Raw genomic sequence first — 26,168 nt, 5'->3', positions numbered from 1 at the left:
ATGAACAGAGTTTAAATCCAGTGACACATTCTGTTTATGTGTGATGCTGTTATGATACAGTTTCTTCTCTTTACTAAAATTTAAGCTCCAAATCACTCATCATGCTGCATCTTAACCTTTCTGTTAGAAGCTTGTGGTAGATCCAATACAGTGAAACGGTTTGGTGAGTTATTTCTGTAATCTGAATGCTAAGTACATTTGCAGTACTGTAGTGCTTAAAATTGTAACTTGTCAACAGCACTCGTATAGGGGACGAACATTGACAGCCAAGTTTGCATAGCGCCAAGTGAAGCCACTATTGTTATTATTATTTAATGCTCTTCTTTTAGTTAGCTATGTAATACTTTAACTCTCTTAGGGCATAAAACATCTTGCCAATATGATGCTCTAAAACAGACAAATGGAGATATGTGGGAAACGGTATCTAGTAACCAGACAATTGGAGATGTGGGAGATTAGTATTTACTACTTGACACTGAAGTCAGCACAGCACTGGCAGCATGCTCACATCCTTTAAATTTCTGCTGACTGTAGCAGTACTGGAAGAATGTGGTGATGTTCTAGGCTGCTTCTTACTTTTCTGCCTGGCAAGTTACATTTGATTAATGTCTTATTGGCAATGAACTCGTGTTTTGTACACAGGCATAGCCAATCCTATAGATATTAGTAACACACATTTTAGCTACCCATTTAACAAAATCAGCTGCAGATAATCGATTTATGCAGCACATAGTGCCTTGGCAGTGCAAGAGAAGCTTATTCTGAGTCTATAGTATTTGTGTGTGAGTGATGTAGTGATCTGTAAGTTGACATTTCATATTTGTATTTTGGAAAGTGAGGACAGATGCAAACTAGGTGTTAGAGGTTTTATACCAATTTAATTACCATCATTGTCACATCACGTATTTGCAGAGAAAAGAGAAGAGACACCTGCAAACTTTATCTTTGGCTTGTTCAAGAAACTTGAAATTGTCACTATCACTGAAATCCTGTAGAATGAAGAACTGGTGCAAATGCCTTCCAAGGACATAACTGATTTGGAACAAATTTATGAGACTTTTAGTGATAATTGAAACAAAAAATATCACTTCAGAAAATCCGAGGACAGGGACATCTGTCTCATTACCAAAGATGTTATGAACAACAAGGAACAAAACGTGAAAAACTGAAGGTCATATCAGAGTACATTTGGTGTATTTTCCAAGTGGCAAGCCGGCCAGTGAGGCCGAGCGGTTCTAGGCGCTGCAGTCTGGAACCGCGTGACCGCTACGGTCGCAGGTTCGAATCCTGCCTCGGGCATGGATGTGTGTGATGTCCTTAGGTTTAAGTAGTTCTAAGTTCTAGGGGACTGATGACCTCAGATGTTAAGACCCATAGTGCTCAGAGCCAGCCAATCCAAGTGGCAAGGTTCAAGTCCATGGCTGTGGATGATCTCAATACAAGGCTGTCAGCATAGGCCTACACAAAAGCTAGAGTGCTTGGACACAGGGGGCCATCATCATTGAAGACTCCAAAGTTGGCAGACCAAGTGCAGTGGTCGTTCACCAGCAGTCGCTACTGCAATGAGTGCTGTCCAACCCCAAGCAGCAGCAGGTCCCATCACCAGTGCAGCAGTTCCACCAGAGCATGAGGCTTGACCACATGCAGAGGCACCATCTGCAGTGGCAGTTCCAGCTACTTTCCAGTTACTCCTCAGTTATGTTTGGGATCCACCCATTATAGTTCTCAATGACACCAGGGAGCCACTTAGCAGTACAGTGATGCACATTGCTAATCAGTGTTTACTTCATCTCAGAGACATCAACTCATCCATGGCTAGTACAATTACCTTTCTGAAACCTTGACCTTAGCCAGATGCAATTGAACTATTGTTCAGAGACTTACTATTGTGCATGCCAATGCCATCATTATGCAAAAGACTTTTTACTGCACCAGAGGCCTATCTTCAATTTCTAAGTTGACTATTCTCCGTATAACTTTTTTAAAATGATGTTTGTCATGCTCTGATTGCCGTGCACCTTTCTGAACAGAATTTTATTTTGTACGCATGTCTACCTCTCAGGCACACATTGATCGGTACTGACGCTAAGAAGTACAACATCTGGTGACAAGGAAAAATAAGATTTTGAAACTGCTGTTTGAATTCGGGAAAATTTGTGCCTGTTTCAGATCTGGCTGTTACCCACCAGTATTTACATGTACTTAGATGTTCTTATCATAGAATTCTGCAGAAGACAACTTCCTGAGTATATACTGTATTTCATTGTTGTGCAGTACTCTGCTTTCACTTTTCTTAGAATTAGTAATTACTTGAACTTTTACTTGTCATTGTTGTGCCAGAAATGTCACTTGTACAAGTCGCTCAGTTTCAGGCACTAAAGATCCAAAAATATAATGGATAGTATGAATAGAGTCTTGGAGTTCCAATCAAACATAACAGCATGGCATCCTGCTACCCAGGCCACGCTGAAGCATTCTAAATCTGCCTGTGCACCTAAGTTCTGAGAATATGATGTACAGCAGGAAGATTGCACTGAGTATTTTGCACAGCTGCAGGCACATTTCTCAGTCTATCACATACAATGTACAGAGTGATTTGCTCATTTTCTTTCAACAGTCAGTATTGAATCTCACCAGTGGTTTTGTAAACTGTTTCCTGCAACTTTTACTGAGAATGTTACCTTTGACAATTTAGGAGCAGTTTTAGAGAAGCATTTTGATGAACAGATTTCTGTGGCAGCTGCCAGGTTTAAATTTTTTTACATTGTGTAGAAAGCAGCAAACTATCAAACAATAGCCTGCATAATAGAGAGACTTAACCAGACAGTGCAAATTAAAATGTGAATGTGGCAAATATTATAGTGATGAGAGTTTCATGATGCCATTATCCAAAATGTTTCAGACACTTGTCTTAGAGCTCAAATTCTCAGACTCCCAGGTCCTATTCTCAAGCAGGTTGTCGATTTGTTGGGTCACCAAGACATATTTGATACAGTGATGTTCAGGCTAGTGGCAGTAGTAAACAGCCTATGGATGCAGGCTATGTACCGTGACCCAGTGCGAACTGGCCCAGCCCAGCATGTCTTGTGCAATCAGGTGGAAGTAGCAAACACCTGCCTCTCACTAAGGAACCGATGAACAAAGTAAAGTTATGTCCACAATGCTTCAACGCACGTAAGCGGCAAGCTTGTCCTTGTAGAAAGGCACAATGCTTTAAATGTAGCAAATGTAGACACATTCAATCAGTCTGCATGCAAAACAATTTCAGGACAAGTCAGGTGTTCGTTCATTAGAAAAGCAAGATTACAGTGTGACTATAATTGTGTCAAAACCAGTTCCTGAGGCAAATATCGTTAAGTCTGCCAGTTCCAAGTCAGTAGTTAAATCAGTCATAAAGCGATAGCATTGTCCTCAATCCAGAGAAAAGCTAAGTTATTCATGTCTTTGAACGTTTCTCAACAACATCTGCATATGCAACTAGACACATTAGCATTAGTCACTGTGTTAAACATATTAACAATTACGTAGTCACTGTGTTAAACATATTAACAATTACGTAGTCACTGTATTAAACATATTAACAATTACGTTAGTCAAAACTTTTGAGAGTCGCAAACTGTACTGTCCACTTACAATAGAGGTGATATTCCGGATCTTGTGATGTGTGCTCTACCTGCAACTTCTAAAAAAGAAACTAAAACTGTGTCATTTGTGGTACTATGCACAAAAGACAGTCCAAATATTTTTTGTATTGATACTGTAGGGGTAATTTCACTAAATAAAGGAAAACACTTCTGTGGAATTTATACCGTGAACGACCACCTTTATTGCACCGCACAAACACACTCGATACATAAGTTAACGCGGGAAAACGAACACTCATCGTGTCCTCCAAAGAACCCCGCTCGTAGAGAGAATCTCTCAGTGTCTTGTCGACTATCGACTTGTCACTCCCACTCAGCCCGCCCCCCCCCCCCCCCCTGAAGTGCGGAGCACCCGGTATGGTGGGGTACTTAAACTTCACCTCTCGGCCTGCCCAAGTGCGGATAGTGCGGGTGTGGGTGCTGCTTGCTGATTCTGTTGCTGCATTAGGCCCCCTGGTGTGGGGTTCATGTGGGACACAGCTGTCTGGTTCTGCGGAAGGTGTGGGTTCGTTGCAAGTTGTGTTTGAAGTCGTCTGTGAGACTGTCGTCAGTGCTGTCATTGCCCAAGTGGGTTTTACTCGCTCAGTGGAAACTTTGGTCGACTTTCCCTGGAGGAGAATATCCATTGTATGTGTGTCCCGTCCTAGCACTTGGTATGGTCCAGTGTACGGTGGCTGTAATGGATGACATACCAGGTCTGTGCGGAGCATGATGTGGGAACAAGTATCGAGGGACTTGTGTATGAACACTGGATGCGTGCCGTGCTGAGACGTTGGGGCTGCACGTGGTGTCTCTGCCTGCTTCCTCATTTGTTGCAAGAGGTGGGGTTGTTGTGTGTCATCTTGGAGAGGAACTGGTGCAAGGAATTCTGCTGGAACTCGGAGTGGTTCTCTGTATACCAACTCTGCCGAGGAACAATTGATGTCTGTTTTTAATGCGGTCCGTAGCCCCAACAAAACCAATGGCAACGCTTGAGTCCATGAGTCCTTGTGGCACATCAGGGCAGCCTTTAAGGTCCGGTGCCACCTTTCCACCAAACCGTTGCTGGCCGGGTGGTAGCTAGTAGTACGGTTTCATTGGAAGCCACAGAGTTTTGACAGTTGTTGGAACAGTGTTGACTCGAACTGGCGTCCTTGGTCGGTGGTAACGAAAAATGGGCACCCAAAACGAGCCATCCAAGTTTCCAAGAATGCACATGCAGTAGTCTCTACAGAAATGTCCCTGATTGGTGTAGCCTCTGCCCATCGCGTGCAACGATCCTCTGCCGTAAACAAGTACCTGTAACCTTCTGAAGGGGGGAGGGGTCCAACCAAGTCAATGTGTACATGCCCAAAACGTGCCGTTGGGTTTGGGAATTGTCCTACTGGAGCGTGAACATGGCGTCCCACTTTGCTACGTTGACACTGATAGCAGCTGCGGGCCCACTCCCGTGTATCTTTCTTGATTGAAGGCCACACAAAATGGTCCCTCACTAATTTCACTGAGGCATTGGTTCCCGGGTGTGCCAGGTTGTAAATGCTGTCGAATACCTTTTGTCAGAACTGGGGGGGTGATGTATGGGCGTGGTCTAACCGTGGAGGTGTCGCACCATACCTTACATGGGCTGCAGGGGACGTCCACAAGTTGTAAACGTAGGCCAGTGGACGGGTCCATCAACAACGATTGCAGCTGCGCATCTGAAGCCTGAGCCCTTGCCAATTCGGAATAATCTAACATTGGACTTTTCCCATTAATACATGAGAAATAGTCTGCCACAATGTTTTCAGCACCATGGATGTGACGCACGTCTGTCGAAAACTGGCATATAAACTCCATATGGCGGGCCTGGCGGGGGGAACGTGAATCGCTGTCTTTGTAGAAAGCTGCCACGAGAGGTTTGTGGTCGGTGTATATGGTGAATTGCCTGCCCTCAAATAAGGGGCGGAAGTGCCTGACGCTTTCATACATTGCGAGGAGTTCCCTGTCATATGCACTCCAACGAGTTTGACTCATCTGTAGTTTTTGTGAGAAGAAACTTAGTGGCTGCCAATGACCCTTCACTCTCTGGTGCAGTGCTGCCCCGATTGCGACTTGGCTTGCGTCCACTACTATGGCTAGCTGAGCTCCTCGTGCAGGTTGTGCAAGCCCCACTGCGTTGTGAAGGCTGTTTTGCAGTGCCTTGAAAGCCAAGTCCATCTCGGGTGTCCATGGGAGTGGGCGCTTGCCAATTTTGTTGTGTCGGGCCAAGGCATTGTTCAGTGGCGTCTGGATTGCTGCTGTTCCGGGGAGGTGGCGACGATAGAAATTTATCACCCCTAGGAACCGTCGGAGATCGTGGTAGGTTTGAGGCCGTGGTAGGGTACGCAACAACTCCAGCTTCTCTGGCAGTGGGAAAATGCCCTGAGCTGACACTTTATAACCCAGGAAGGTTACAACAGGTTCCCCAAACACGCACTTGTCCTTGTTAAGTGTAATTCCATGAGCACTAAGCCTGCTTTGCACCTCGCTTACGTGTTTCTGATGCTCAGAAACATTCTCCGAAAACACCAGAATATCGTCTAAATAGGCGAAACAATACGGTAGTCCTCTTAGTAGGCTGTCTAGGAACCGTTGCCATGTCTGGGCCGCATTTTTCAGCCCAAATGGCATCACCAAAAATTCAAACAGCCCGAATGGGGTTGTCACTGCAGTCTTTCGTATGTCCTGCTCTGCCATTGGGATCTGATTATAAGCCTTACGGCAATCCAAAACACAGAATATGGATGCTCCGGTCAGTGAATGGGTGAAATCCTGTATATGTGGTACAGGGTATCTGTCTGCAACAGTTCGGGAATTCAAAGCTCGCTAATCACCGCATGGGCGCCATGACCCACTCTTTTTGCGGGCGAGATGCAGAGGAGAGGACCACGGACTGTTGGATGGCTGTATAGTTCCTTCCTGTTGCATCTCGTTGAAAATGGCCTTGGTTTCCCGCAAGCGATCAGATGCAAGCCTGTGAACATGTGAGGAGTCTGGTGGGCCTGGAGTTGTACGGATGTGGTGCACCGTCTCATGCTTCGCCCTCCTCTTTCTTGTTCCCTGTTGTGGTTTGGGTGTCGCCTTTGTGGTTGAAACAGCAGGAGCCTGTTGTTGTGTCGTTAACTGTTTTGATGTCGTTTGAGCCATGTGCCGGTCAGCTTCCTTCGTTGCTATGGTGTCCTCCCAGGTGGATGCACTGAGGTTATCTACCCTTTGGCATGCATGAGAAGTCGGACGTCCTTGTATTCCCGGAATAACAAATCCATTGACAAAATGGACGAGTTGTGACTCGTGTAAATCCATGGACTATGCATGTTTGGCCAGGAAATCAGCACCTAGTATAGGTTGGTCGATATCGGCTTTAACGAAGGTCCAGTTGCATTCTTCTGGTAGCCCAATGTCCACTGGCAGTGTTATCTGTCCATATGTGTGGATGACTGAGTCGTTGACTGCTTTCAAAGTGGTCTCTTCAGTGCGTTTGTCTGAAGGGAAGAAATTTACAGGCAGAGTGCTGACATCTGAGCCGGTGTTGACCAAGAACATCCATCCTGTAGAGCGATGAGGAACGAAAAGTCTTTGTGAAGCAGCGTACCTTACAGCTGTGGGAGAAGTCGATCCACATAACGTAGGCTCGTGCTCAAATGGGGGTGTTCCCCTTTCATGCGGTCTGTGAGTTTAGGCGCAGTTGCTTGTTGTCACGGTCGGCTGCGCCTAAAGCAGGCCGTGGGATGCGTTTGGGTGCGAGCACGGCGTCTTACACTTCGTAGCTTGCGCGCCGAAGCGCTGGTGGAACCAGCAATAACCGGTGCCGTTGTTTGCATGACGCGGCAGTCGCGTCAGCTGGCGACGACGCGTGTGTGTGTCAGCCGCTGCAACATCACGTGGCTCTAGCCGCTGCAGCTGGGCGGTCAGCTGATCGATGGCAGCACGGAGAGATCAGAAATGTTCGGTCGCGTCCGGCGCTCGTCGTGCGGTCGTGGCAACACAAGCTGGAGGCGCCGCGTCGACCGGCTCCGGCCGTGCTCGGCTGGTGTCGTTGGCCAAGGTGGTTGCGGCGGTGGCCACTGTGGCGCGCGAGTCGAACAGGGAGCGCGCTCTATCAGCTACTTGCAGCAACTCGCTTAATGGCCGAACCTTGTAAGCAATTAAGGTTAAGCCCACCTGCGGAGGTAAATGCTGTTGCCATATGTGCAAAAGTAATGTGTTTGAGAACACGGAAGGGTCCACCATAGCACGTAAATGCCGGTAAAAGTTTGAAGGCGACCTGTCACCGCGTTTCTCGTGGTACTGGAGCTGTGATATCCGCTGATCCACAGGTTTTGTACAATGCGAAATTAAAGCCGTCTTGAGAGTGGCGTAGGCTTGTTGTGGTGGGGGTTGCATAATTATATCCGATACCACTGACGACGCATGTTGGTCCAGGTTGCATATGACTAGCGTGAACTGTTCGAAATCGTTTACTATTTGTTGCTGCACGAAAATGTTCACCATAATAGTGAACGAAATTTCCGGACGCTCGGGAACGAAAGGTGGGGGTCGAATTTGTAACCGCGACGAGGGTGGCCCACAATCACTGGCGATACTCGTGGGAACGGTACCGACGCGGGTGATGAAAACGGGAGCACTTTGATCTGATATCGGCGTGTCCTGCGTGCTGGTTGTGCGAGGCAATGTCCTGTGGCGGTGGCACGGGACCCGCCGGCAAACGCGGCGCGGTTGGAAACGTAACGTCGTGGGCGAAGTCGGTTTGAGATGTAGGCGTCAGTGGCACTGTGAACTGAGAGTTTTGCTGCATCGTGTCGAGCTCCTTTTTGATGTTTTAGATGACGCCGTCGATGTCGCGGAAGAGGTTCTGTGCAGACGACATGTCGATACAACACGCCGCAGAAAATATCTCAAGAAACTTGCCTACTGTCACACTGCTTAGTTACGGGGTCACCACTTATGTAGGGGTAATTTCACTACATAAAGGAAAACACTTGTGTGGAATTTATACTGTGAACGACCACGTTTATTGTCCCGCACAAACACACTTGATACATACGTTAATGCAGGAAAACGAACACTCATCGTGTCCTCCAAAGAACCCCGCTCGTAGAGAGAATCTCTCAGTGTCTTGTCGACTATCGACTTATCACTCCCTCAATACCTTAGATTTGTCTGGCATGCAAATACAGGAAAATGTTTTGTCAGTCAACACATTAATACCTAACAACATTTTATCTGAACTGGGCAATGAATTTCGGGGTCTCTTTCAAGACTCATTTGGCAAGACCAATGATTTTGAAGCTTGTATTACTCTGAAAGCAAATGCATAATAAAAAATATTCCAGGCATAGCTAGTCCTATACGCCTTCGGTAGAGGGATGAAGAATGAAATGTATTTGGCTGTCAAGACGGCAGTGAATTAGGCCATTAACATCTACCAAAACCCAAAGAAACTCTGGTTACATGTAAAGATTGTCATTGAGGCCAATGTTAGTGTTCACAAACTTATGGATGACCAAAGAATCGAAACTGAAGGTATTAAACCAAAATCCACACCAGTGGAAAGATGGGAGCTATCAAACAAGGATGCAGGATGCAGTGGGATCTCTGTCAGATTGCATACGGAGTTTACAGCTGAATTAGCTCCCATTTTCACTATAATATATCATACATCTATTAACAACAAACTATCCCTATGATTACAAAAGAGCACAGGTCACACCTGTGTACCTGAAGGATAACAGAAATGATCCAGAAAATTGTCATTCGGTCTCATTGACAGCCCATCTATTGTAGAATCCTTGAACATGTCCTGAGCTCAATCGTTGCAAGTTACCTGAAACAAAATGACCTCCCGCATGTCAACCAGCACGAATTCCAAGAACATTGTTCATGCAAAACCTACTTGTGCTTTTCTCATGTGACATCCTGATAGCCATGGATCAAGGAAATCAGATGACTGCAGAATTTATAGACTTCTGAGAAGCATTTCACCTAGTACCATACCAAGGTTTACTAATTATGAATATATTGAGTATCAAACAAAATTTTTGACACAGTTGAAGATAACTTGGTAGACAGGAAATAGTAGGGGAGAGTGGGGCACTCTGAACCACGGGGCACAATGAATCAGGTAGCATAATTTCAGTATAAGGTGGTAAATTATATATTCCTCTGTGCGTGTGTGTCAGTACTGCTCTACCAAGTGCCACTTGTTTTCGGCAGCATCTAGTTCCCGCCATTAGTGTTGTACTGGTGATATGTTAGTTTCGCAACAGTGAAGTAATTTTTGGGGACATAGATAGTTTGAATTTTGTTCAGTCCTTGGTCACCAAATTTTAGAGAAAGTATGTCATTGTAACAATATCAATACTGTATTTTAATGATAAAGATCTTCAAATATTAACAATGTTCATACATAACATCACATGAGCTTTGTTTGAAATATGGACTGTAGGGTCACACTGAACCAAGCTCTCCCGGGGCACAATGGGCCATGGTGCATTGTGCCCCAGGAATCTTTTAATTGTCCAATACAAGCACTCTGTACTTTGTTTCCTTAGCATGGGTAAAACATATGTGTAGGAATTTAAGGCTTTTAAATCACAGACGTTCAGCAGTCCTGTTTTGTATTATCAGGTTTGAAGATGGTTCTTTCATACTGCAGAAAGACGGACAGAGGTAAAACTGACCATTACGTTATGCAGGAAGCTGTACAGGATGTTCTTAATAAGGGCATAGCAGTTCGCCAAGCAGCTAAATCTCATTTAATACCTTACACAACTGTACATTGATATGTTCAAGACATTAAATGTGGCTCCAGAGAAAGATTGACACCAAACTATGACAATCGTAAGGGATTTTCTGTGGAGCAGGAGAAAGAATTAGGTAAAGAATGAAGCTTTTGTTCCAGATAGCAACATACGTTATGTGCTCCCACGACTTGCTACTGATGATGTGACAAAGAGACAAAAATCATATTTCAAATTTGGAATCAGCTTTGAGTCCACTGAAGTTCGGTAATTCCAAAATAAGTAACATGATTGTGTGCCTACAGATTTAATTATATGATTCACACATGGAATGTATGTACGCATTATGTTTAAAGTATATTTACACTTGCTTTGTATGCTAAATAGGTTCTTTCAATGAACCTGTTTAAAGTGGTTCATTGTACCCCAAATGTGGGGCACAATGAACCATTTACCAAATTTTCTTCAAAGGCCTGCAGCTAAAAAACAATTAATGACAATGCAATCATATAAGGCCATTTGATACTTGAATGATTAAACTGTAACATCTGTAAATCACAACTCTGTAGTAGAATTATTGGATGAGTAACACAGAGAAATATTTTTTATGGTTCAATGTGCCCCACTCTCCCCTATGTTACCTTAGATGAATAGTAATCAACAGAGATCAAAGAACTTGAGATGTGCCCATAAAAGTGTGCTGGAACATTTATTGTTCATGTTATATGTTAATGATATGGCAGACAATATCAAACCAGAACCTCAGACTTACCCCAAGTGATGCAGTTTTCTGTATGAAGTATTCTCTGAAAAAAAGGTACAAGAACATTCAGTCAAATCTTTATAAAATTTTAAGGTGGTGCAAAGATAAGCATTTTGCTTTAAATGCACTGAAAAGTAAAATAATGCTCCTCACAAAATGAAAAAAGACATAGTATACAATGGCTACAATATCAGTGAAACACACTTAGTACTAGTCATCTTGTACAAATACCTGGGTGTAACAATTGGTAGGATTACGAAATCAGTTAACAGTAAATATGCATCCTATGGAATGAACAAATGACAAGAAAGCAGCACAAAAGACAATATCACCATGTAAAAAGACTGCGGAGGAACCTGTACCAGAGTGGACAGAATATAAAAACAGCAGATTGCAACAAGAAACCAGGCAGAGTATAGCATCCAAACAATATGTGAATGATTTTCTTATGGCCCAAATTCACTGCTGAAGAATACAACCAAGAGGAATTCCAGGGCCCCCAGGAGGTGAAAATGAAGACAGAAATGAAAAGAAGACTAGCGTCTGCTCTTCAAAGAATTAACCAGGCAAGAAATGTGCCTCTCATAGAACTGAATAATTCATTAACTCTCCTATTTCAAAATGTACAGGGCGTAACCAGTAAGTTATATGAGCTAGAGGTCCTTTTCAATGACACATCCAGTTGATCAGCACCTTTTGCAGGGAAACACACAGAGGGAGTGGAGCATGTATATGAGTATCAAAGGAAATCAGGTATAAAAATATATGCTGTATTGTAAAGGATTTTGAGTATTGTTTATGTGAATTAACAGAAAGAAAAATTATAATAGCATATGAATATAGGAAATTCTGAATTGTTCTCCTGAAAATGTGGAAAATCTTCTGAACTGTCTCAGTAGTCAGTCAAAATACATAATTATGCTTGGGGATTTCAATGTTAATTTGAAGCACAACTCTAAGAAAAGGGCAGAAACTGGTCAATCTACTAAAAACATACAATATGGACATATGTGTAGAAGATATCACTAGATATGACAGCAGAAGTGGAAGTACTACAGATCAAATAGTCATTGATAAATCAAAATGTAGTTCTAAATCTCAGGTATTGGACATAGGCTTCTCTAACCATCAAGTAATTAAATTGACTGTAAATGAATCTTATGAGGAAAGAGATATATTGAGAGAAAAGTAATTAATGACAACAGCATTAGGGTCTTTAATCTTATGTTAAAAAATGTGAAATGGAACATCGAAACCAATACTTCTGTACACATAAAATTCATCAAGTTCCTGTCAAATTATAAATACTGTTATGATATTTCAATTTTTCTGAGAAAAACAAAAATAAACAAAAACTCGAATTCATGGTTAACAAGTGACATTAAAGAGTCATCAGAAAATCATAGAACGCTATATAGCATGCTAAGCAAAATAATATCTTAAAACCTTATGTAAAGTATTATAGAAAAAAGCACAGGAAAGCTATAGTTGCTGCAAAAAAAGGAGCACAATGATTCCTATATCAGAAAAGGAAACATCAAAATGAAATCTGTGTGGAAAGTTATGAATAATCATACAGGGAAATATGAAAATACAAGTATTAAAATCAACATAAAGCAAATAAATGAAGTTCTTGATCAACCAATTCTAATAGGTAATGATAGGAAAACCATCACCACAAGTATATATAATCCAAAGACAAAGGTAATAACTCCAATAAATAAAAAGATAATGTTCCTATATCCCATAATACTCGAAGTAGTACAAAGGGCTATCAGTAAATTAAAGAGTAAAATGACCTGCACATTTGTTTGTATCACTGACGAAATTATTAAACATAGTGCCGATAATGCTGTCTCTCAACTTGTGTAAATAATCAATAACTCCTTTGAAATTGGTGTGTTTCCAAGTAAACTTCAGTAGTCAACAGTAATAACAGTTTATAAAAGTGGTGACAAGTTTGACATTAAAAATTTCAGACCACCATCACTATAATCCACATTTTCGAAAATAATTGAAAGAATAATGTATGACAGATTGCTAGACTTCCTAAACAAATATAAAATTCTGGTAAAGGAACAGAATGGTTCAGAAAAGGGAAATCTACAGAAACAGCTCTCTTCATTTTCCTAAAACTGGTTTAGAAAGCTATAGTGGAGAAGAAACTGGTCTGTGGATTGATTTTCGACGTTTGCAAAGTGTTTGATCTTATAAATCATAATCTACAACTGTCATAACTATATAATTATGGTGTCCATGATATTTCCAATCAGTGGTTCAAGTATTTAACTAATAGAAAGCAAAGAGTGAAAATTTCTCAAGATCATAATGTATGTCATTCTGAATATGAAAGAGTTAATTATGGGGCGCCCCTGAGCTTGGTAATGGGACCATTGTTATTCTTGTAACAATTTTTAATGATGTTTTCTTGGTGCTTTGAAGCATAGCTAGGTCTTCACCAGTGCATCATGCCCGGCTTTCTGCTGGTGACTGTAGGAATCTGGGACTAGACACCTATATCACTGTCACTGTAGAATGTTTGACTTTGATGATGGAGCCGCTGGTGTATCTGTTTTTGCACTACATCATTACACCTTTAAAATGGCTTTAAGTTTTAATAACAGATGAAAATCAGATGGGGACAAAATGAGCCTTCAATAGGTTCAAATTGCTCTGAGCACTATGGGACTTAACATCTGAGGTCATCAGTCCGCTAGAACTTAGAACTACTTAAACCTAACTAACGTAAGGACATCACACACATCCATGCCCGAGGCAGGATTCGAACCTGCGACCATAGTAGTCACTTGGTTCTGGACTGCAGCACCTAGAACCGCTTGGCCACCGCGACCGGCCGAAGATGAGACTGTATGGAGGATGATCGATGACAGTGAACCCATGCATCAGATCATTTCAGATGTTGCAGCACTCATGTGTGATCTGGCATTGTTATGCTAAAGGAGAAGATGCACTGTGTATGGGCAAGCTCTTGAAATTAGAAACTCGATTACAGTACACTGTTTCTCACGCAGCGAAACTTACTTTACACTCCACCATGTTGCACGCTACAATTAGGAGCCCTCTGGTATCAGATGGCTCCAAATATACAGATATGAAGAATAAAGATGGATAATGTTAATAACGTTTCTATTATTTAAAAGTTTTCACATAAAAAATTCTTAGGCTTAAGTTTTCAGCATACCTCATATTTCAGGTCGAATGGGGAATAACGGGGATGGGCTCTGTACTGCCCTTGAACTTTGATCTGTCAATGCAGTACACATATAGTGGCAAGTGCATGGGCCTGCAAAGACTAGGTACTGAACGTAAAATATTACTGAGACAGAAAGAAAATTACAATTATTAATTTCTTGGAGTCCACGTCATGATGGATAACTGGGGTGGAACGTTCAAATGCTGGAGTTGTGTCTTCACCATACACAAATTGAAATAATCATCTACTTGAAGAATAACTGTACAGCTATGGTAAACATTATTAGGGCTATATACAGAATCCAGATGTTGGGATGCTTACCATCTTGAGTTGATTCACGTTCAGTTCATTGCAAATGGTTCCATAAATGTTGGGAACATTCTGTATTAAGGTGTACCGCACAGAATAAGAAGGACAGGAAAAATATAAATATCTAGAAATAACTTAAGGCTTACTTAATCAGAACCTATCTACATAATGTAATACAATATGCATAAAATTGAAATTTTAAAGTGGCATTTTTGAAATGAGAACATCCTCAGATACTGCAGTGTGCATTCATTCACATGTGTATATTGTCCAAATGTTACAGTTTTTTATAATAGGTGATTCTGGTCATTCTACTCTCGTCATGTTTTCCCTAATTATATTGAAAATACATTGCATGCTGAAAGTAACTATGAAAAGGAAGAAGGATGGTGGATGTACTACATTAAAGTAAGTGGTGTGCGTGAAGTCGTGTTAATAAAGTGGAATTGTATGTACTGTGTTTGTGTGTGCGTGTTTGTGAGAGAGAGAGAGTGAAAGCGAGAGATAGATAGAGAGATTAAATTAGTCGAGAATTATGATCTGTGTTCATCTTATGCATTTCTATATCATTGACAATTTTGTAAAATGTTCAAATGTATTGTAAACTGTGTACAAAGTTATTGGTTCATAATTCGCAACAAGTATTTCTATGCACTAACATCTAGAGTAATCCTCGGTCTAGGAAAACTTTCCATGTAATGAAAGGTATCACAATTTTGTGAGTGCTTATAAGAGAAAACATATGAAAGTAATTAAGCGCAATGTGGAGCAAATGAGTTACTTTATTATGTGTGATCTGCGTTACTTTTATGATTAATTATGTGCCAAAAATTTGAATTAAATCTGGCCTAGATGTTGTCTAAGCATGTGTACCAGAATTTTTAAGTATAACAGCTGAAGACGCAAATGACAGTAGTAACAAGAGTCATTAATTAGCAATAAGATGGGTTACATATGCTTCCCATTATCCTATTTATTTACAGTGGCCAAGGGAAAAAACTGAAGCTCCCCATAGGACATGATTAGATGTCAATGCAACTGCAGGCATGTACATGCCATTGGTTGATGGTTAAATGATTAGAGTTGTAATTCTTTCTGACAGGTAGAACAGCCACCAGAGTGCATTAGTTTTGTTCATGTTTAGTTTGTTACCTGGCCTGATAGGATAAATAAAGGATGTTAATGGTATCAGGTGCTGAGTGATTACCGTGAAAGATATGCATTCGTGTGAGACAGATTTATCAGCTCCAGACAGAGTTTGAAAGTGGTCTTATTGTGTGTCTCTATTAAGGTAGTTGATCGTCTCATTGAGTATCCAGAATTATGTGACATCTGGGAATGACAGTGGCCTCATTTTGTACTGCACCGGAATGTGAGTGGAGGCATACTCATCATCAAGATTCCAGTCAATCGTAACCCCTTCACATATGCACCTGTCATCTGAGAAAAAGTAATTGACTCCATGTAACACTATACATTATACGTCATACCATACTTTTTGTCAAAGAGTAGAAGCAGGTAAACTATGGATGTACCATCGCATTCGTAAGCTGCCATTGATACTACAGCATAAACACATGTTTTTGAAGTGGTACTGTGAGCATGATACATTGCCTGCTAATGACTGGTGCTGTATTATGTTGAGTGATGAGCCGGCCACGGTGGTCTAGCAGTTCTAGGCGCTCAGTCTGGAACCGCGCGACTGCTACGGTCGCAGGTTCGAATCCTGCCTTGGGCATGGATGTTTGTGATGTCCTTAGGTTAGTTAGGTTTAAGTAGTTCTAAGTTCTAGGGGACTGATGACCTTAGATGTTAAGTCCCATAGTGCTCAGAGCCATTTTTTTGTTGAGTGATGAATTGCAGTTCTGCAATATGATAGTTGGTCATATTTGGTGAATATGGTGGTGACAGGGAGAGGTCCCATTGTTCCACAAGAGATACAATGGTATTGTTCCATTCTTCCAATGTTACAGAGAGACACGTTGTTGTTGCTCCTGACATCATGGTGTAGGGAGCCACTGGGTATGGCTTCTAGTGATAGCTGGTAGTGATAGAAGTATCTCTGACAGTACAATGGTGTGTCACAAAAACCCTGTTACCTCTGAAGTTACAAATATTGCAGCACCAGTTTTCAACATGACGATGCTTGCCCTTACCAGGCAGGAGTCTTTATGAACTGTGCGTGTTGTGTTGAGATACTCCTGTGGCCAACAAGAACCCCATGTCTTTCCCCAATGGAACAGGTGTGGGACCGGCGCAGACATCAGCTCTGTTCCAGTGCCAGTATATCAACGACCAGATACAACAGCTGTTGGACCTCTTGTCTCAGTAGACGATACAACAGTTTACAAATGATTCTATCTGGGTTAGAGGGGCTGCAACTTCATATTGTTAGATGAGCACATACTACCAAGTTCTTTGTAAATGTGACTCAGTTTTGTAATCATTGCAGTAACACCTCATAACCTCTGAACCCATTACGCTGCATTTCATACCATCCTCCTCTTCTGAGATCTTCACTTTTTTTGTCAGGTAGTGTATTTCATTAGCCTATTCAAACATATGCAGTATGATGTACCAGGCAATACTGGAGTTTATAAGAATTTAGTGTTTGCAATGAAAAATAATAGTGTTCATATGTACCTATATTAAAGCTCCAGCATTCACTTACTAGATTTTTTAAATACAGTTACATTTAATATACTCACATCAAAAAAAGTTTTGCATCACCTCAGTTCCGAGAGTTCCAGAACCTGTACAGAAAATTGGAATGGAGATCAACATAAAAATCATTTCCGCCCTTTTTATTGCTCATGAAAACCACACATTGCATGTTGTACCACCATACAGCAAGACCTTCAGAGCTGGTGGTCCAGATTGCTGTACGTACCGGTACCTCTAATACCCCGTAGCACATCCTCTTGCACTGATGCATTCCAGTATTCGTCATAGCATACTATCCACAAGTCCATCACGGCAATTTTGGTCCAGATTGTCCCACTCCTCAACGGCGATTCGCCGTAGATCCCTCAGAGTGGTTGGTGGGTAACGTCATCCATAAACAGCCCTTTTTGATCTATCCCAGGCATGTTCGTTAGGCTTCATGTTTGGAGAACATGCTGGCCACTCTAGTCGAGCGATGTCGTTATCATGAAGGAAGTCACTCACAAGATGTGCATGATGGGGACATAAATTGTCGTCCACGAAGATGAACGCCTTGCCAATGTACTGCCAATAAGGTTGCACTGTCACTTGGAGGTCGGCATTCACATATCGTACAGCCATTATGGCGCCTTCTATGACCACTAGCAGTGTACGACAGCCCCACATAATGCCACCCCAAAAGAGCAGGGAACCTCCACCTTGGTGCACTCGCTGGACACTGTGTCTAAGGCGTTTTGTGTGGTTGGGTTACCTTCAGACATGTCTTCAACGATTGGTTAAAGGCATACGCAACACTCATTGGTGAAGAGAACGTGATGACAGTCCTGAGAGGTCCCTCCGGCATGTTGTTGATCCCATCTGTACTGCACTGCATGGTGCCGTGGTTGAAAAGATGGACATTGCCATGGACGTCAGGAATGAAGTTGCGCATCATGCAGCCTATTGCGTACAGTTTGAGTCATAACACAACTTGTTGTGGCTGCATGGAAAGCATTATTCAACGTGGTGGAATTGCTGTTAGGATGCCTGTGAGCCATAGTCTGTAGGTAGCGGTCATTCACTGCAGTGGTAGCCTTTGGACAGCCTGAACGAGTCATGTCATCGAGAGTTCCTGTCTCTCTGTATCTCCTCTATGTCCGAACAACATCACTTTGGTTCACTCCGAGACACCTGGACACTTCCCTTGTTGAGAGCCCTTCCTGGCACAAAGTAACAATGCAGAAGTGATCGAACTGCGGTGTTGACCATCTAGACATTGTTGAACTTCAGATAACATGAGCTGTGTACCTCCTCCCTGATGGAATGACTGGAACTGATCAGCTGTCGAACCCCCTCCGGCTGACAGGTGCTGCTCAAGCATATTTGTTTACATCTTTCAGGATGTTTTGTGACTTCTCTGTACAGTCAAAGGGACTGCGTGTGTGATACAATATCTACAGTCAACGTCTATCTTCAAGTGTTCTGGGAACCGGGATGATGCAAAACTTTTTTTGATGTGTGAATGTCTCAAATCATCGGGCAACATGTAGTACAGTTTTATTCCCATATTGCTTGCACCATTCTAGCATAAACATATATTAGTTGAGATTACGAGCCTATCTCCTTTAAATCCTGAATTGTTAATGTGTAAGTCACAATTATGTCTCATGCAACTATCTGTGCCAGTTAAATTTTTAAATATTCGTTACTTTGTCTGCAACAATCATGCATTGTAACAACAGCGCTTGCAGTGTTTTAAACAATGGTTTATACAGCTGTCTATCTCTGTTTCCAATAACAACACTAGCCAACAGCCATTTTACATCTGCGATGTGATACATCTACTAGTATATATTTTAGTGTGTTGAATCCAAATATACTTTTCAAAATGTTCTAGTATGTACCGTTTTTGAGTTTTTAAAGCTTCTTCATTTTTTGTATTCAGTACTTCGCTTTTTGCCCCTCTTCTGTTTTGATGTTTAATTGTTCGTTTTTGATATGCGCAGGAGAGCTAGAAGATCTACAAATGGTCAGTATATGGTTAGTATGGTCATCCAGTGGTGTGGCAGAGATCCTCAGAGACTGTTTCCTGTGAAAGATTGTGCAAACTTCTTGTGTTAGAAACTTGCACCAAGAAAAATGGCAACTAGTGAATCTCATTGGTGTCCAAACCTCCCCAACAACTTTTGTTATGTGTGTGGGAAAGTCACTCCAAAACCCAAAGCAAACCAATCACTGATTTGGTTAAGAGGGCTTATAAAATATATTTTGAATGTCCTGTTGGTAATAAGATAAAAATTTTGCACCTCATATTGCCTGCATAACCTGTACTACAATCTTAACTGAGTGGTTGAAAGGAAAACGCCGAGCTATGCCATTCACTGTTCCAATGGTGTGGTGTGTGTCTAATGACCATTATTCAGACTGTTACTTCTATCTTACAAATATTTTGGGGCATTCAAGCAAAACTAGACATAAAATAAAGAATCCAAACCTATCTTCAGTTCATTTATCTGTGCCCTATGATGAGGGGTTGCCTGCTCCTGTCTGCAACTGGAAAGCCACTGAACCAGACACCATGTCAAGTGAATCTGAAAGTATTGAATATATAGAAGAGTACTGCCCTCAATATCATTACTCCTCTCCTCAGCTCTTTAATCAAAAGGAACTGAACCATTTGGTTCGCGATCTAAAACTTTTGAAACAGCAAGCTGAACTCAACGCAATCTTCTAGTTTCGGGGACCACAATTTCCTGTTGCAGATTAAGAGGTGCTTCCTTTGCTCAATATTTCGATATGCAGAATTACGTGTGTGTATGTAGACATGTCAATGGTGTGATGATGCAGCTAGGTGTAGGCCTACAACATAATCCACATGATTGGTGACTACTTGTTGACTTCAGTAAAAACAGTTTGAAAGCAGTACTACTGCATTATGACAGTGCATTTCCAACGGTACTGTAAAATGGGGTGAAGTGATACAGTTCGCAAATTAAGAACATATTAACACACATAATTTTTAAAAAAAAAATCTATTTATACCAGTGGCTGGTTAGATCTATGTTTGGAGTATCTGTCCATGTAATTCTTTCTAATTTTCATATTTTCTTTACCTATTTTTTTTAAAAAAAACCTTGTCTCACTTCACCTCAGGTAAAGGGGCGAAGTGATACAACATAATAAATGGCTGCTGTATCATGTTCTAACAGTGCTGGGGTGAACTGAAACACATAGCATGTTTTTAAAAAACTATTAATTCACAAAGAAATTAGAAAACATTTTTTGGATATTGAAGGCAACCATAGTCAAGAGTCGCTGGCTTTGGAATACATGAAATAACTTCATGATGGTATACAATACTTGAATCCTTGATTTCTGGCCATACATAAGTGTCTCTATAGCAGCTATACTGTTTTAGAAAAGTTACTTCTATAACCCTGTTACTACCACTGCTGGTTTCTGACACACCTGAGACTTGCGAACAATTTAACTTATCTATTTTTGTTATTTGGTCTTTTAGTTTTACAGGCAAAAAGTTTCCTACAGTGAGTGTCATGCAATCAACTTCTGTGGTTGGCTCAACTACTTCACAGTTCCTTTCTCACTTTCTTCTGGGGCAGCAATATAGTATTACTCATCTTCGTCATTGCTGTCATGAGACGTCTCCATTTCTTCTTCTGATTCTGGTTCATCTTTTCTAACGTTCTTGACACTTCTTTCTGGTTCAATGTGGAGCTTTCTGTCCACCTGGTTCTTGGTCTCGGTTTTTCTTTCCCATATTGTAGCTCCTGAAGCAGACTTTTTACAGATTCATCCAGGATTTCTTCAATACCAACAGGATTAGCATCCACACCTTTTACAAGAAGTTCAGCTTTATTGAAATGTATGATATGTGTTAGTTGAGTAAAGTTTCCAGTATCTTAAAAAAAGCGCAACATAACCTGTCAAAGTAAACAATTCAACTGACCAGAAAAATTGCCAGGAAAAAACAGTTGATGGTCACAGGCATTAGAACAGACCTAAATGGTCAGAGAAACGTCATTGTAGCCAACATTTACTTTGAGTTGCTATTACAGAGACATGTTATAGCAAACGTTGCATTTTGTCTCAATTCACCCCGCTGTATCACTTCACCCCACATTATGGTACCTTTGGCTCACGCAGTAGACATGAAAGAAACTTGTGAAACCACAGCTTTGCTGCTAGAGGCAATCAAATTTGAGGATCATGAATGGCAGCTTTGCTGTGATTTAAAAGTTGTTGCACTCCTTATAGGTTTACAGGCTGGATTCACGAAATACTGCTGCTTTTTGTGCCTTTGGGACAGCCATGACACCATGAACCCCTATACAGTCCAGGAATGGCCTAAGGAAGTCATATGTTCCTGGAAACGTAAATGTGAACAATACCCCATTGGTTGAGCCTGATAAAATCATTTCTTCATCTTCTTCCTCTTCAGTAGCTCTACAGCCCTTGGTCAGCCTTGACTACTTCAACAATCTTCCTCCACACTTCTCGGTTATTTGCTGCTCTTTTCCACCCCAGGACTCCCATATTGCTGATATCCATTATTACCTCATCGATCCATCTTCTTCTAGGTCTCCCTTTTCGCCTAACTGAATGGATCATACCTTTCATCATTTTCTTAGGAGTTCTATTCTCTGCCATTCTCTCCAAGTGTCCTAGCCATCGTATTCGCTGTGATTTCACAAATTTTACTATGTCCCTGCCTTCTATTAACTCTTGTAATTCGGCATTGTAGTGTATTCTCCAGCCTTCTTCCTCCCTTATTGGCCCACAGATTTTGCATAGTATTTTGTGCTCAATGCTTCTTAGAGCATTTTTATCGTGTTCTGTCTATGTCCATACCTCTGAGCCGTATGTGATAACTGGGCGGACTAGGGAGTTATATATTAGCAGTTTAGTTTTTCTTGTAACAAGGCTATTTTTGAAAAGCTGCATATTTGCAAAGTAAGCTCTGTTTCCTGCTTGTATTCTTTCCCTTATAGTCTTTCCAATACTGTTATCATTTGTTATTGGGGCTCCCAAGTAGTTAAAAGAGGACACTCCATTGAAGCATTACCCATTGATGTTTAGGTTTTTAGGGGTTCTTCTGGCCTCAGATTGTGATATTACCATATATTTTGTTTTGTTTTCATTTACTATGAGGCCAATTTTCAAGGCTTCTGTTTCCATTGCCCAGTATGTTTCTAGGAGTGTATTGGTATTTCTTCCTACTATAGCAATATCCTCAGCGTATGCACATATCTCGCTAGTTTTCATAAATATGGTGCCTCTTTTGTTGATTTTATTTACTGCACTATGCAGGGCTATGTTGAATAGGACAGTGGAGAGACTATCCCCTTGCTTCACACCTTTATTAAAGTCAAAGCTATCACTTGTTCTGCTAAGGACCTTTAGTTTTGCTCTTGTCTCTGTCATTGTCATTCTGATTAGTCTTATTAATTTAGCACATATACCAACTTCTTTCAGTACTCTGTATAGTTCTTGCCGATTTATGCTGTCAAAGGCTTGTTTGAAATCGATGAATAAGAAATGCAGATCTATATCATATTCATAGAACTTTTCCATCATTTGCTTCATCACAAATATTTGATCAGTTGTTCCTCTGCCTGGTCGAAAGCCACACTGATATTCCCCTAGTATGCCTTCTGCACACTTCTGTATCCTTTCGTTTAATATACTTGTGAAGATCTTATAAGCTGTACTTAGGAGTGTTACACCTCTATAGTTTTCACATGCTGTTCTGTCCCCTTTCTTATAAATGGGGACTATTATTCCAATTTTCCAATCATCTGGCATAGTTTCTGTTTCCCATATATCTGATATTAATGTGTGCAGTTCCTTTATTACAGCCTCACCACCAGTTTTTATTAATTCAGCAAATATACTGTCTTCCCCAGGGGCTCGGTTGTTTTTTGACTTCTGCACAGCCTGGGAGATCTCTTGTAGTGTTGGCTTTCTTGCCTCATTGGTTTCATTGTCTACTTCCAGCTCCACTCTTCCCTCCTGTGCAGCTGTCTCTTCATCTTCTAGGCTGGTGCTTAGTGTATCTTTGAAATACTCTGCCCATCTTCCCACTATCTGTTCTTCCTCCCTTATCATTTTCCCATCTTTACTGGAACAGGCCGTTGTTTTTGGTTGGAATCTATTCTTCATTTTGCCTATGGCATGATAGAACTTTCTTATATCACTCTGTTCCTTTAGTTCTTCAAGTTCTTGAAATTTCTTCTTATTCCACTCTCTTTTCTTTCTCTTGCAGAGTCTGTTAGCTCTTCTCCTTAATTCTCTATATTGTTCCACATTATTTCTGGTTTCTCTCTGTAGCACTTTTGTTCTTGCCATGTTCTTTTCCTCTATTGCTGACCTGCAATCTTCATCAAACCACTCCTGGGTTCTTCTGTTCATTATTTCCTCTGCAGCATCCTTAATGGCTTTTTCAAACCGGTTCCACCTTTCATCTGCTCCTACTGTGGTCTCTTCATTGCTCAACTTTCTGCTTAGTGTTGTTTGGTATTTTTTTACTTCATCAGGGATGTTCAGTTTGTCTGTATTCCATTTCATCATCTTTCCCATTCTGTTGCCCTTTGTTAGTGACAGTTTCTCTCTCAAGACTGATTTTATCAAAAAGTGGTCTGAATCACAGTTTGGTCCTCTGCAGCTCCGTACATTCATAACTGACGTGGAGTGGAGTGCAATCACTAAAATATGGTCAGTCTGATTGACTACTCCATTGGCTGCACACTTCCAAGTACCCAGATGGATCCTTTTATGTGGAAAGCAGGTACTTTTAATAATCATATTATTCCTTGCTGCGAATTGGCATAGTAAGTCTCCATTCTCATTGTTTTCTTCATGTAGTGAAAATTTTCCAGGAACTCCATACGGATGTTCATTCCTTCCTATTTTTGCATTAAAATCTCCTATTACTAGCATCAGGTCATATTTAGGTACTGCACAGCATACTTTTTCCAAGTCTTCATAGAACTGTTCTTTAATTATATCCTCTTTTTCCTCTGTTGGTGCATGTGCATTAACTATTGATATATTCCTAAATTTACCTTTAGTCTGAGTCTGCACATCCTTTCATTTATCGGTTCAATTTCTAGAAGGCTTTTCCTAACTTCTCTGGTTATTATAAACCCTGTTCCAAGTTGGCCTGTTCTTTCTTCTGGTCCACTATATACCAATGAGTAATCTGGTTTATCTATCTGCCCATTCCCCTGCCATCTTATTTCCTGTAGCCCTACAATATCATATTTGAATTTTAAAATTTCATTGGCTATTTCTTTCATTTTTCCAAGTTGAAGCATTGTCCTCACATTCCACGATGCTACAGTTAGATCCTTTATCCGTTTCCTTTATCGGGGTCGTGATACATGCTTTCCATCCAGTTTCCGTGGCTTCTGTTGAATTTCCATAATATTCTTTTTTTAACAGTATGGGGTTATTAGCCCCATGCCCAACCCCCAACCTGGAGGACCAGGATTTCTATGATGTTTACTCCTCTAGGGAAGCTGGCTTCACTACACCTCTTGAGCCCTCCCTGCCCTATGTTGTGGGACACACTTTGTCTAGCTCCTCTGTCGAGACTAGTCCGGCTTGGGAGACCCTGCCAGTAGCTATGCTACCGCCGGCATAGCTCTCGACTTCACCGAAGCTCACAAACCCTCCCACCCGGCACTGAAAGTGCCTACTATAAGGCAGTGTCCCCTGGGAGGGAGTAAAATCATTTTGTCTCCCCTTTATACCAAATTGAGGCTTATCAAGAACTTTGTCAAAGCTCTGAATAAAGAAGGTGAGGCCTTCAATACCTTAAAAGAAAAGTTTCCCAAAGTAAGTGAGGTAAAGCTGACAGAGGGTATATTTGTTTGACCACAAATAAGAAAATTTCTGAAAAATCCAAGCTTTGATAGCAAACTCACAGATATCCAATTAGGTGCTTGGTCTTCTTTAAAGCAATTTTGAAGGGCTTTTTGGGTAACAGAAAAGACAAAACTATGTTACCATTATGAAAGAACTGTTAGAAAATTATAAGAATGTTGCTTACAATTCACTTTCTACATTCTCACCTCGATTTCTTCCTGGAAAATTTGGGAGCCGTAAGCAATGAGCCTGGAGAACACTTTCACCAAGACATTCTTACCATAGAATACCATCACCAAGGCCATTGGAGCCCTTTGATAATGGGTGACTACTGCTGAGGTCTTGTTAGGGAGAGTGACGAAACAACAAACAAAACGAAAGCTCTGGCATCGAATTTTTCAAAAAACCAAAGACGATTAAAGGTGCAAATATGTGCTGAACTAATTTGGACCTTTTATTGGCATCATGCCCATATATACATACCAAATAGTGTTGATTTAAAAGGTTCTGAATGTGTATTTTTGTTTGACTTAATTGTGTCAATTTTTGCTATTACCATTTTTTATTCTGCTGTGTATCTAGGAAATGTGACATCATAGAGAAAAACTGATTCTACCAGTGTATTCAGTACCCCAAAATTAGGTAAATCACCCAATTTCAAACCAGATACAGATAAGCACACATTAGTATTTGTTTGTTCCTAGATCCCTTTAGACACATTAAAATTTACCAGTCTGTTCACATATTGGAACTGATGTATTTAATGTGCCTATCCCTTTATGGTCACATTCTATCTAATTACCAAGACCCTTATTGCTTCTTTATTTACAATGGGTTGACTGTTGACGATGGCAGGTTAATGCAGAATACTGCTTTGACTATTATGGAAATTTATTAATATTGTTTTCTCAGGGTTTGTAGTGAATTGATATATTGTTGACAATTTACTGAGCTGACTTATGAAAGAGCTA

At 41.1% G+C, this 26,168-nt stretch overlaps 1 protein-coding gene across 1 annotated transcript in view; it reads right to left on the bottom strand.

Moving 5' to 3' along the window:
• Window positions 1-11,171: 11,171 nt before the first annotated feature.
• LOC126470586 (uncharacterized) overlaps window positions 11,172-26,168 on the bottom strand; it is a 95,332-nt gene continuing 80,335 nt past the window's right edge. The window contains exon 5 of the mRNA XM_050098544.1: window positions 11,172-11,187. The gene's annotated coding sequence lies outside the window, so the exon portion shown is untranslated. The remainder of the gene's footprint in view (window positions 11,188-26,168) is intronic.

This window comes from Schistocerca serialis, chromosome 3, assembly GCF_023864345.2.
Source record: "Schistocerca serialis cubense isolate TAMUIC-IGC-003099 chromosome 3, iqSchSeri2.2, whole genome shotgun sequence".
Classification (NCBI taxonomy): Eukaryota; Metazoa; Arthropoda; class Insecta; order Orthoptera; family Acrididae; genus Schistocerca; species Schistocerca serialis.
The sequence above is the reverse complement of the archived record's forward strand: the minus strand, read 5'-3'. Positions and strand labels throughout refer to the sequence as shown.